General features: G+C 39.4%; 1 long non-coding RNA gene across 2 annotated transcripts; it reads left to right on the top strand.

Moving 5' to 3' along the window:
- The first annotated feature begins 302 nt into the window (after window positions 1-302).
- LOC121073512 lies at window positions 303-7890 on the top strand. Of its 2 annotated transcripts, XR_005821763.1 has the most exons (4): window positions 303-402; window positions 4299-4391; window positions 6918-6975; window positions 7190-7890. It is a non-coding gene; the product is annotated as an uncharacterized LOC121073512 (long non-coding RNA). The 2 variants fall into 2 exon arrangements; XR_005821764.1 differs by lacking the exon at window positions 6918-6975.
- The last annotated feature ends 3389 nt before the right edge of the window (window positions 7891-11279 follow it).

Genomic DNA, 11279 nt, shown 5'->3' with positions numbered 1-11279 from the left:
GATTTCTCATCTCTCTCGAATCGGTGGTGCAAAGCAGCAAAAATCTCTTGACAGTACGTGCAGGGGAATTTTTAGCCTTAAAAGCAGACAAACTATCGTTCTTGAAAAAATTATCCAGGGTACATAAAGGATGGGCCAAAAAGACTGTCCTGGTTCTTCTGCTTCATCTCACAGAGTGAAACACATGATGAGTCTAGCACAGAAATATGTAGATCCTGCATAGCTTTGATATTTGTGTTGTGAAGCTTAAATATCTATCTTTCTCACCCAAGAAAAATGTCAAAGACACATAGAAATAAATTGTTTTCTTTACGTTTTAGGCAGTTGCATCTGCTGCAGTGGATTGCTCTTCTGGAATTTTTCCTCTTACAAAATTATAAAAAGCTTTGAAAAAAAAATAAAGTAAGCTGATGACTTGTATTTTTCTGAGGTAGATTAATTAATTCTGTTTAACAGAGTTAAAATTAGCCTGAGCTGTTTGTTATTGCTTGGTTATTCTCTTCTCCTGAATCCATAATATACGATTTATTTTGACAAGTACTGGTGGGCGATGCACAGGGAGACTGCTTATCTGAGGAGTGGGAAGGGGAAGGGAGGGTATGGCGGGGGGGGGGGGGGGACTTTTTTGGTTTAAGAAGAAGAATATTTGGCTGAGAGTGCTGGAAACCTTCTTCAGCCCCACCTCTTCTTTTCCCTCTGAATGAATGGGTTTATTTTCATGTCTGTTTATGCAGCATAGTGTATAGCAACCACTCCTTATATGTTGGAAACATTATGGTTGGCCATTGACAAAATAGCAATGTAAACTAAGGAAGGTATCAACACTGTCCTTAGCCAAGGGAGTAAATATTTTCCAGTAGGATTGCATTAGTTCTTCCAAAAAAGAAAGACACTGAATAAATTTGAAGGAATTTCATTACTCTAAAGAAACTGAAAATGGAACAACTCAGAAGATTGTTGTGACTTTAAGAATGTGTCCTGGTTTTAGTCCTGCTTTTAAGAAGAAAATTGACAAGCAAGATTGACTCTAATTAGAGAAAGAGATGGCTGCTGAGTTAGCAAAAGTAACCAAGAAGATATATTTTTCAAATGGTTAATGAAATGTTAAAATAATGTTTTATTCCATCAAAGTACTACTTGTTGCATGATATTCAGTATATTCTTTTATCCAAATTATTTAATATTCACTGTCTGCATTGTTGTCTACATTTCAAGACTAGCATCTTCATATATTTGGAAGTATTGCAAAATCTATGCAGGCTGAAATGCTTTGTTTCCAGATGGTAAAGCTGCTTTATTTATTTATTTATTTGTTTTCATCAAAAGACAGGAAACTCTCCCAATTAAGTTGTTAAGCTGCATCAGTTAAATAAAAAGCTATTTTGTTAATCAAATGGACTTTTAGAAAACATTTTTCCTAGGAGGAATTAAAAATGTGAAAAAGCCTGGGACACTTCCTGACAAATCTCAGATCAAAAGCTGCAGTATAAATAAAAATTGCCTTATTCTTCACTGGGCTTTGTACTCTTTTAGGTTCTTCTGTAAGAAAAGCACAGGGAAAGGTTATGCTTCTATGGCTGAAATTAATGTTGTGCCAATTTTATAATCATCATATTTTCCCTAATATTCCCCAATGAAAGTAGTTTCACTCCATGTTGCTGTAGAAGAGTGTGAGAAGAGGTCCATAAGAAAACATCTGGTGCCACAAGCTTGGTCACTCTTGGTAGTAGTCTGTATTAAGGATTGTTCCTTTACAGAACAAGGGGAAATGAAAGCAACATAAAATCTGTGCCTTCCATACTGATGTTTTCTGCTGCTTCTTTTAGCATTGTCTGTAGGTATATCAGGTTGGATTCTTGCTGTCCTATATTTGAAGTGGAAGATATGCTCACACAAACACTCACTTCTGATTTTATCAGAGCTCAGCCCTGCTAATGTCCTTCCCAACAGCAAGATAAAAATCAAAAAGGGGCATAGATGAAAAGATTAAAAATGAATGGGAAAAAGAAAACACTGAGCAAGGTGAAGTTTTGTTGACCTTTTTTTTTTTTTACCTTAAGATTCTTTCTGAAAGGTAGTAATTTCCTTGTAAAACTGACTTTTGTCATGGAAACTACAAATCCAGATTCTTAATATATGACAAAGCTATAAGCTTTTGAGATCAGGGGCTGTAAAAGGGCAGTGGTGAGCAGACACTGATACAAAAACATAAATACAGTAATGAGAAGCAAATCATTGACTTGCTTTTGAAAATACAAGAAATGTGAATTTATATTGAGACATGGAACACTTTCTTTTGTAGCTTTTCTACGATCCATCATGTTGCAATGACTTGTTTGTAACTGTTTAACTTCTCCATACCAGAGGAATCAATGTCATTCTGCTCTCCTTCTCAGCTTCTTCACCTTCTTGGATTTTGGTTGAACAACGTAACAGGCTGCCGTGACATTCCCCCCACACTGTGGTTTATTATCTTCACTTAAGCTGCTTTAGTTCAAATTTCAAACATTACCAACTGTAAATTGGGACTTCTCCTAAGGACACATGTTAGGTGCAGTTAGGGGATGGTGTGAGGGAGTCCAGGATGATTCATGATTACCCTGTACTATGTCTACCCAATTTCAGTACATTCAAACACAAAATTCACACAGCAAAGCAGCCCATTATGGTGACATGCTTGATAGCATCACATTTCCATACTTCTTGTCTTCTCTCTTCCCCATGTAGAGGTGGAGGACATTTGAACATTACTGGTGAGGAAATAAAATGCTATTAATTGACTGAACCCCATCAAGATCTCTTTGCAACTTGAGTACAAATTTACATACAGAACATTTAGGTCATTCAAGTTATTTTAAAATAATGTAACAAATTGGTTAATATTCACTTGGTTGTTGAGGAACCTGTGTCTTTTCACTGATGCCTACAAAGAAAAATAAAGTAAATTGTAGTAAAGAGTATTAGAGATCTTAAAAATCAGGAAAAATTTATGGGGGGTCATAACTTGTCTTGTATTTAAAAGAATGATGAATAAATGTCTTTCCTGTGGAAGAGTAAATTCTTTATGGAGTATACAGTATATAGAAGCTAACAAACTGCCTGAATGCAATATAATGAAGAGGCAGGCTCAGCTGGTGCTAATAACCATTATAAACCAAAGATGTTTTATTACCTAACTTTTTACAACTAGATCAATCTGAGGAATAGGACTGGGCACTGGGATGAGTAAGCAATAAGAAATATCTGAAACAATCGCTACCTTTAAGGATGTCCACAAGGTCCATCCCAGACAGTCCCTTTGGCTACAGGCTCACAGTCATAGCACAGGCAGAATTATATGAATCATGATTGTGGTTGCTGCTGAGCATTTGAAGAAAACGCTAAGTTACTACATCTCTCTCTTTTTCCCCTTGTTTTGTATTTCTGGAAAATCTTAGGCTGTAAGCATTTAACGGAAGACACTGTGATTTCCTTTCTTTAAATAAATAAATACATAAATGCCACTGTTTAAACCTTCTTTTCAAGTAAATTTTTAATGAAAATATAAAAAGAAAGATACAAAAACCACGGTGTTCCTTCAGAAACTATTTTTTATTAAAAAAAAAAAGATATAAAAAATAAAAGCAATTAGCTGAAAGCAAACATGCCAAAATAGAAAAAGGATTGATATTTTCCATTTAGAAAATTCAAGATGAGTGTGCTAATGTTGCTGGGGCCCTTGTGGGACCCACAGATCCCCTGCGTAGGGCAGCTTTCCCCCAGGGATGGCACAAGCTCTGGAGCAGCCCACCCAGGGATTGTCACAGCCTCTCTGGGGCTTCAGCAAACAAGCAGACCATGGCGCATCATGGCAAATATTCCCAAGCACTCCAAGAAAGGAGTAAACTGAAATACCTGAAATGTTACAATGCAAATCTTATTATTTTATTTCCTTTTTACAACACAAAGCTATCTCTCCAAGATATCTATGCAGGTATATTAAACCAGCTAACACCTCTACCGGAGCTTATATGAGTCACACTGGCTAATTAACCAACTGATGGCATCAACAGGTCAATGGAACTGAGATATCATGATCCAATTTAATTATTTTAATTGTAACATTTTAATTGAACTGAATTGTTTTCAATTCATATGCCAAAGAGTCTACAAGCAGAAGTTTATAATTAGGTAGCTATTATTCTCCATTGCTTGATAATTGCCTTCTGTTTCTAAACAATGTTTCTTTTACTAACTATTGCAAAGATGGCTTTGTTAGTTTTCTTTTTTTCTTCTTCCTTTTTGTTTTTTTCACGTAGACTGAAGTCCCCAAAGATTAGTCCACTTCTCTCTACAACTATTGTTTAAGCCACTGACAGACTCCAGGTGCCTGAGGGATACTGCTATCTTCAGTAAGGTTTAATTTTATTTAATTTCGTATTTAAAGCTTCTGTGACCTTTTCCAACATATAGATGATACAAATACTTTCACACATGGATATATCAAATGACATGTCCACCTAGGCTTGCTAATAAAACTTCATTGCTCTGTTACTGCTGGCCCCTGGCTATATTAGCTGTCTGCTTGCCTTATTTGTGAGTTATAAATAGCCAAGGACTGCATACTCACTGTCTGGTTACATTGAGCAAACTGTGATTTTAATTCTCTTAAGCAAGCCTGTCTCCTGACACAGGTCTGTCCTGAATGCTCACTCTTACCTGTTTCTCTTTTTTGTGTTTCCTGCTTGGGTGGGAGGTTCTTAAGCAAAATTCCTCAACTATCAAATAGTCCAACAGAAAATAATGAACAGAGCAATTGAAGGGCATTTTTGCATTGTTCACAAGCCACTGTTTGCAAAGTAATCCTCCGCATCATTTGTCATGTCCTGATTTGATAACATTTTATACTCATACTGCGCAAATGAAATCCATCAGTGGTTCTGACCTGATCTTGCTGGATTAGTTCATACCAAAAAGTTGTGGAACCATCTCAAGGCCCTGCTGTATCGTTCTCTCTGCAAAACGAAGACAACTGGTACTCCTCTCTAAAAGCCTTCCAGCCTCAGGACAACAATGCTTTGCAGTGAAGTAAGGCAGAGGAACGCAGAAGACTAAAATCAATAAACGATTAAGTTACCTAAAGAACTGTTTAGGTGGAATTTGGCACCTAAATGTACAACTGCAAGCTGAAAACCCTCTGCTCTCGGAGCATCTCCCTGTGTGACCAAGGAGGTTTCTGGGGCTGGTATGAGGGTGCAAAGCTCCTGGCTTCCCAGCATCTATTTTTCTGCTGAAGCTCAGTAAGTGTTCCTGTGCTGTAAGGCATGCCCAGAGCACACTGGACACCCTGCTGTAGCATTGGGTCACATTGTGGATTTGAGGGAAAGATTGCTCCACCATTTTAAATGCAGTCATGCCCAGCAGGCAACAAGCGCAACTGCAACACGATGCCGGGAAGGACAGACAGCTGCCTGTTCACTATCCACACTTCAGGAACTTAAGTTGAAATGACTCAATGTTGGCCTCATCTCAAATGAAAGAATAGGTTCCCAAAAGCCTCTGTTCTGCTCAACCAGTTCCTTCATGAATCATCTGTTCTCCACTGGCTTCCTGAAAAATATGTAAAAGATACATAAGCATTCATCCTGGAGAGACATGTTTGGGATAACCGATCCTTCAATGCAAAATCCAAAATCCAGACTGCAGCATCTTGCCTCTGTCAGATTTCCCTCTTGGAGAAGATGATATCCCCAAGCACAGCCCTAAGAAGTGCTGAGGCGTGGGCAGGCAGCAGGTCCCCAGAGGGACACGCAGTGAGACATGCCACCCCAGAGGACTGTTAGTCAGGACCAAATGCAAACCACAGAAGTGCAGATATCTGCAGAATAAATTATGGGCATGATTAGTGTGCAAAATGAGTTAGAATGAACAAGTTTCTTAAAGAAATTACAGCCTCTGGGGAAATCATTTACAATGGCCACGATGAGTAATATCTCACTCCATGACTCTGTTGACTTCCATCTTCCCATACAGTTACAACAAGTGTGAGAAAGAACAGCTTAAATTTTTTGTGTGTTTGTACTGGCAGGAAGCAGTGCTAGTTTTATCATTTTTACTAAGCCTAGTGCAGCATTTGTATTTTGTTCAGCCACACTACCAGCAAGCTCACTCAAAGGATCTTATCATCCCCACAAAGCTTTTTTTGTATTCGTACTCTAAGCTGGATTTGTAATGCGTGCTCCGTTCCAGTAGAGGACTTCTGCTGTGCACAAGAGAGTGCTGTTGGACTCCACAATTGCTTTGTACCTGGACATCAATAAAAATTGTGAATATTTGAGATTTCAGGTTATGTAAGGAGTCAAATTGTCAGAGTAAAATTGTTCTTGTATAGCCTCTCTGTTAAGTTCACTACTTCTTGCCCTTTCCTAGTTCTTCATTACTTGCTATATTCCCATCTGCCTTGTCCGCCTGTAATTTGATGCATTTCTTAGAAATGATTGGTGTCAGATGTCATTTCATGGAGTCAGTTTCTCTGTCTTTCTCAGATGTAAATTGTTTTATAAAATGTACATCCATGAAGCAGTTCCATCCAGAACTTGTTGTCTTAGGATCTCTGGAAAAAAAAAAAATGGAGCAGAACTTCCATTAATTTTGGGCCTTATATGGATTAACTCCTACCTCTAAAATATCTTTTCTGCATGATAATCCAGATTTTTTTCTTTTGATAGTTACCTGCCTAAACAAGCCTTTGCTATTTGTATTAAAATCCTCTGCAAATGCTTTCCAAAAAAACTGACTTTTTAAATTCTTATTTTGTTCCCTTACTTAATGGCATCTCACACACAGGACCTTTTCTGATTACTCTCTTGTTTTTCCATTCCTCCTAAGCTATGCTCCTTCTCCGTACAGTTTTCTAACATAATTATTTTCCTGGTTAGGCCTGGAGCCTCATCTGGCATGCTCTGCAACTTTTTTTGAAGAGGAATTCGGCTGCAGGTAGCTGGTGCACTTTTGATTTAAAGGCTCATTAACGTCGCCAAGTTACTCAGTTTGTCTGACTTTGGTGACTTGCTTATTAAAGCCTGCCATTCTGCAACTGAAAATATTAAGCTAATTTTTTTACTATCACCTGCTTAGGGGTAGTTTTGAGCAAAACAAATTATGCTTTACATATATATCTTCTTATTTTTTCCTTTACTGTCTCTCACAGATTTAGCTAAGGACTTCAGAGCCTTGAAGAGCTCAGCACACAAGAACAAGATGCCTACAGCACACAGACTTCCTCCTGATGCCATGCAGAGGTGTTGGCCTGCCTTTCTTCAGGTTTTGAGCCACATCCAGAGGAGCCTCCTTGCTTTTAATCTCCCAAGTCCTCTTTGTTGTTTTTTTCTAATTTATTTCCCCTTCATTTCAGGCCTTTCGGTTTGTTGATTAATGCCATAAAGGCAGCCTGTGCTGCTTCTGGAAATGCAGTTTGTCATCTCTGTCAGCACTCAGCTCCATATGTTGCTACTTCATAAGCAACATACCAGGATGCGAGGCAATATAAATGAGCCAGGCTTCACCGGACTGTATGCAGTTTACATTTCATCTTTTATAATCAAAGGCGTGATTTTCCACTCACATTTTTCACAGGATGCATAATTACTGTGTAATTTCTGTTTTTCATGATTTACTGTGCACGCTAAATTGAGGTAACTTAATAGGCTTCAAGAGAAGCACAGTTTAATGGTCAATCTGATCTGACAAAATAGTTGTATACACTTTATAGCATCTTTCATCTAAAGAGTACAAATAATATACCTATTAGCCTACCCAGAAGCATTTGAAAATCATAGGGACAACTGGGGAGAAAAGGAGTGGAACTGTTTAATGGCCTTAAAGCAGAATAAAGAGAAAGACTTTCTCTCACCAGGATTTAATATTATTTTTATTGTTGGGCTCAGTTCTCCACTGGCGTGAAGTTCTTCACCCACAGATGTTTGCATGAGCAGGTTTTCTGCTGCAAGAGTCTACTCCTACCTGCCCAGCTGTTTCACTGTAGAGAACAAGGCAAGTCATATTTTACATAGCACACACACTGGGTGCTGCTCCACTCTGCAAAGAAAAGTGACCTATAAGCACACACAGGACATCCAGGCAACTGAACACCAGGGAGAGCTTCCCAGCCATTGAAACTTGCCAACACAAGCATGAGATTTGATCATAATCATGTGTCAGCACACAGCTCTAAGCGCAATGTGAGTACACGGAAGGCACGCAGTCAGCCCAGTGCTCCTCAAGGTGGATGGAGGAGATGAGCGTCATAACCTGGAGAGAGCCAGATGCTGGGACCAAAAGTCCCTTGTGACATCCCCAGCTTCTGTCCCAATGTTGGTTAACAGCCACAAGAGTAGAGCGTGCTTGGAAATGTCCAAGGAGATTTAGAAAGGATACAGAACAATAATTAATAACAGCGATAATGATCAGCCTATGACTATCTGTATTAATTGACATTCCTTTGAATAACAGAGATGCCAGAACTCATTGCTCTGATTACTTGCCTTTTGGCAAACATAATATCAAGGACATATCTGAGCAAATAAATCTTGCCACCAGCAATAAAACCTGTAAGCTACAGTGGCTGGCAAAGCTTTCCTCTCAGCACATCACTTGTGGAGCTGTAAAGCCAGTCTAACAGTTACCTATTGTTAAGTGGGGAAAAGCACAGGAGGTTTATACATGATGGCAGCTAGCTTGTTTAGTGGTTTTCATGTGCCCATGGCAAACATCGTACAGAAAAAGGGAAGGAGCAGTCCAGTTTGGAAACAAGCTCTCAGCATTTGTGCAGAAACGAGGCATCAGGACTCTTGCCTGTTACTTTTGTTTTGCAGCAGTTTCTCTTCTTAGCTCATGCCGAGTACCCCATTGCTGGAGCTCAAAAGCCAGTTGTTTGTAACAACAATCATTTCTCACGGGCTGCCCCCAAAGGGAGACTTTAATTGATGTTTCAGACATTTCTGAAATTCTGACAATTCTGTTCTGGGTGTTCTCTTTTTCAGCACTCTGGAAACTCACTGAAGCCACTGCTGTTTTATTTGCTGATACTGGAGACATATTTGTATAGCCAGAGGCCAAGGTGTGTCTAAATCAAGGCTTAAATCTTCCAACTGATCTTGACAGCACATTGTTAAGTTTAACAGCTGAACTAATTAAGAAAACTATAAAAATACAAAGCCATGGTAAACTTTTTAATCAGGAAGCTATTTGGTATAAATAATCGCTTAAGGGAAAGATTCTGCTGCTTCAACTCGTGTTACATTGCAACATATGCTACAAGTGATTTGACTGAAAGCTTGTGCGGATAATAGAAAAGTGTGCTTATTTGCTTTGGTCAACTCTTGCTGGCGAAAAAAGAAGAGAAAGAATGAGGGGGGAGAGAAAGAGAGAGAACAAGAATGAGAGGGAGGGAGGGAGGGAGGGAGGGAGGGAGGGAGGAAGGAAGGAAGGAAGGAAGGAAGGAAGGAAGGAAGGAAGGAAGGAAGGAAGGAGGCACATGTTGCTATTCTAAGAAAGCCCTGGTTTGCATTTGTTTTGCCAGGATGGATTTTTTTTTTTTTTTTTCATTTGGAAATTCTCAGCCCAGATATTTTCTTATAAGGATAATCAAAGAGAAAACAAACAAGTAAGGTATGACTTGACTTTCATGAGTATATGGGAGTAGGTTCTGAATATTTGCTGAAAAAAGTGAATCAGCAAGTATGAATGATGAAGAAAATAAAAAATGGTGTTCATAAACAACTCTGGAAAGGAATGAGGTAAAATTCAAGGAATACACTATTATCACAATAATGAAGTTGCGCTGTATCTGAGAGGCTGGGAAAAAGTTGATCTATTGTGTTGGTTCTGTTTATGTTCTGTGGGTTCATGGTGCAGTTGCCATCTGATACTGTACAACCAGAGTGTGTGTCTACTCCTGGTCCTATAGCCCTTGCATATGCCTCCACCAGCTGCCTCTGATGCTGAATTTCCAAGTCTCCAGGCAGGTTCCCAAGTTGGCACTTAATCTGGTATCTGGGTGGCTTTATCTTTACATCCCTGCTATTTCCCAGCCGTTTGAATCTATAGGTGTTATTAATCACCTTGGCCGCTCATTTCTTAGAGATCTAAATTTTCTGGTCTTCACTTCTGGTGCATGTTGTTGGAGAGTTTCCTAATGCCAAGAAATCCTCCCTAGTGTATTTCAGCCATCACAAGTAATCAGAGGAACATTCATATGGTTATATCTTACTCAGTTATCCTCTTGTACAGAAGAAATAATCACACAGAAGCAATAAAGAGCCAATCAAAAAATTGTAAGAGACTGTAACCCCAGGAACACAGCAGTTACTGCAGGGTGTATTGCTGTAAATCATCTACACAGCAGTTGTCAGGATTTTTTATAAAGTCCTGGTGAAGTGAAATATAAAAGATATTGAAAACAGGTATAACTGAGATAATTTTAAAGTCCTATTTTATTTAAAATACATTTTTAAAGTATTCACAATTCAGGAACTTCTGCAAACACATTATACAGTATGTGTGACCTGTATGAAACCTGGGATTAGAGACTTTTTTGGAAAGCTCTGTTTGAAGCTCAGCCAGGAATCATAGCAGCTTAGCACAGGGGCTTGACCGAGACAGTATTTAAGAACCAAGAAAGAACATCGCGTATTGAATCATCAGCCAAGCATTGATGAAGCTTGATCCTAATTTGCTCATGCAGCCACAAATTCATCACTGACCTTCCCTACCATGGCTGTGCTGATGCACCCTTCACATCCTCACTGAGGAAGGGTGAAATGCTCTAGGATTATAAGGATGCCCTTAATAAACCCTAGAGACAAACATTTCCAACTCCCAAACTCCACACCAGCACTGGTGTTGTTGTCTTCCTTCATGGACATCTCTTCAGCATTTTTCAGGGTGGCTGACGTGCTTTCCCCATAGCTGCTTGGTTTGAAGCCAGAGCATGTTGTAAGCAAGGTGTGGGTGGTGTGGTGCCCCTGACCCCTCGGGGTGTGATATTGTTGGCACTCACCCCACACCTTCATCTTTTCTTTAAGAGGATGTATTAAATAATGAGTCTTTCCCAGATCTATGCGCCTAACCCTGGTAGTAGCACCTCAGTGCCTGCCCCTTTCACCCCCATACACCCTGGCAGCCAGCAGCCGGGCTGCGGAGAACCCTTTTTTTCCTTTAATCTCCTGCATGGCTTCTTGACCTCAGGAGTGCATATAACTCATAAAAGCTGCAGCCTGTAACAACAGCGGGAAGCAGCC

This window comes from Cygnus olor, chromosome 7, assembly GCF_009769625.2.
Source record: "Cygnus olor isolate bCygOlo1 chromosome 7, bCygOlo1.pri.v2, whole genome shotgun sequence".
NCBI lineage: Eukaryota > Metazoa > Chordata > Aves > Anseriformes > Anatidae > Cygnus > Cygnus olor.
Note: the sequence above shows the minus strand (reverse complement) of the source record. Positions and strands in the feature narration are given on the sequence as shown.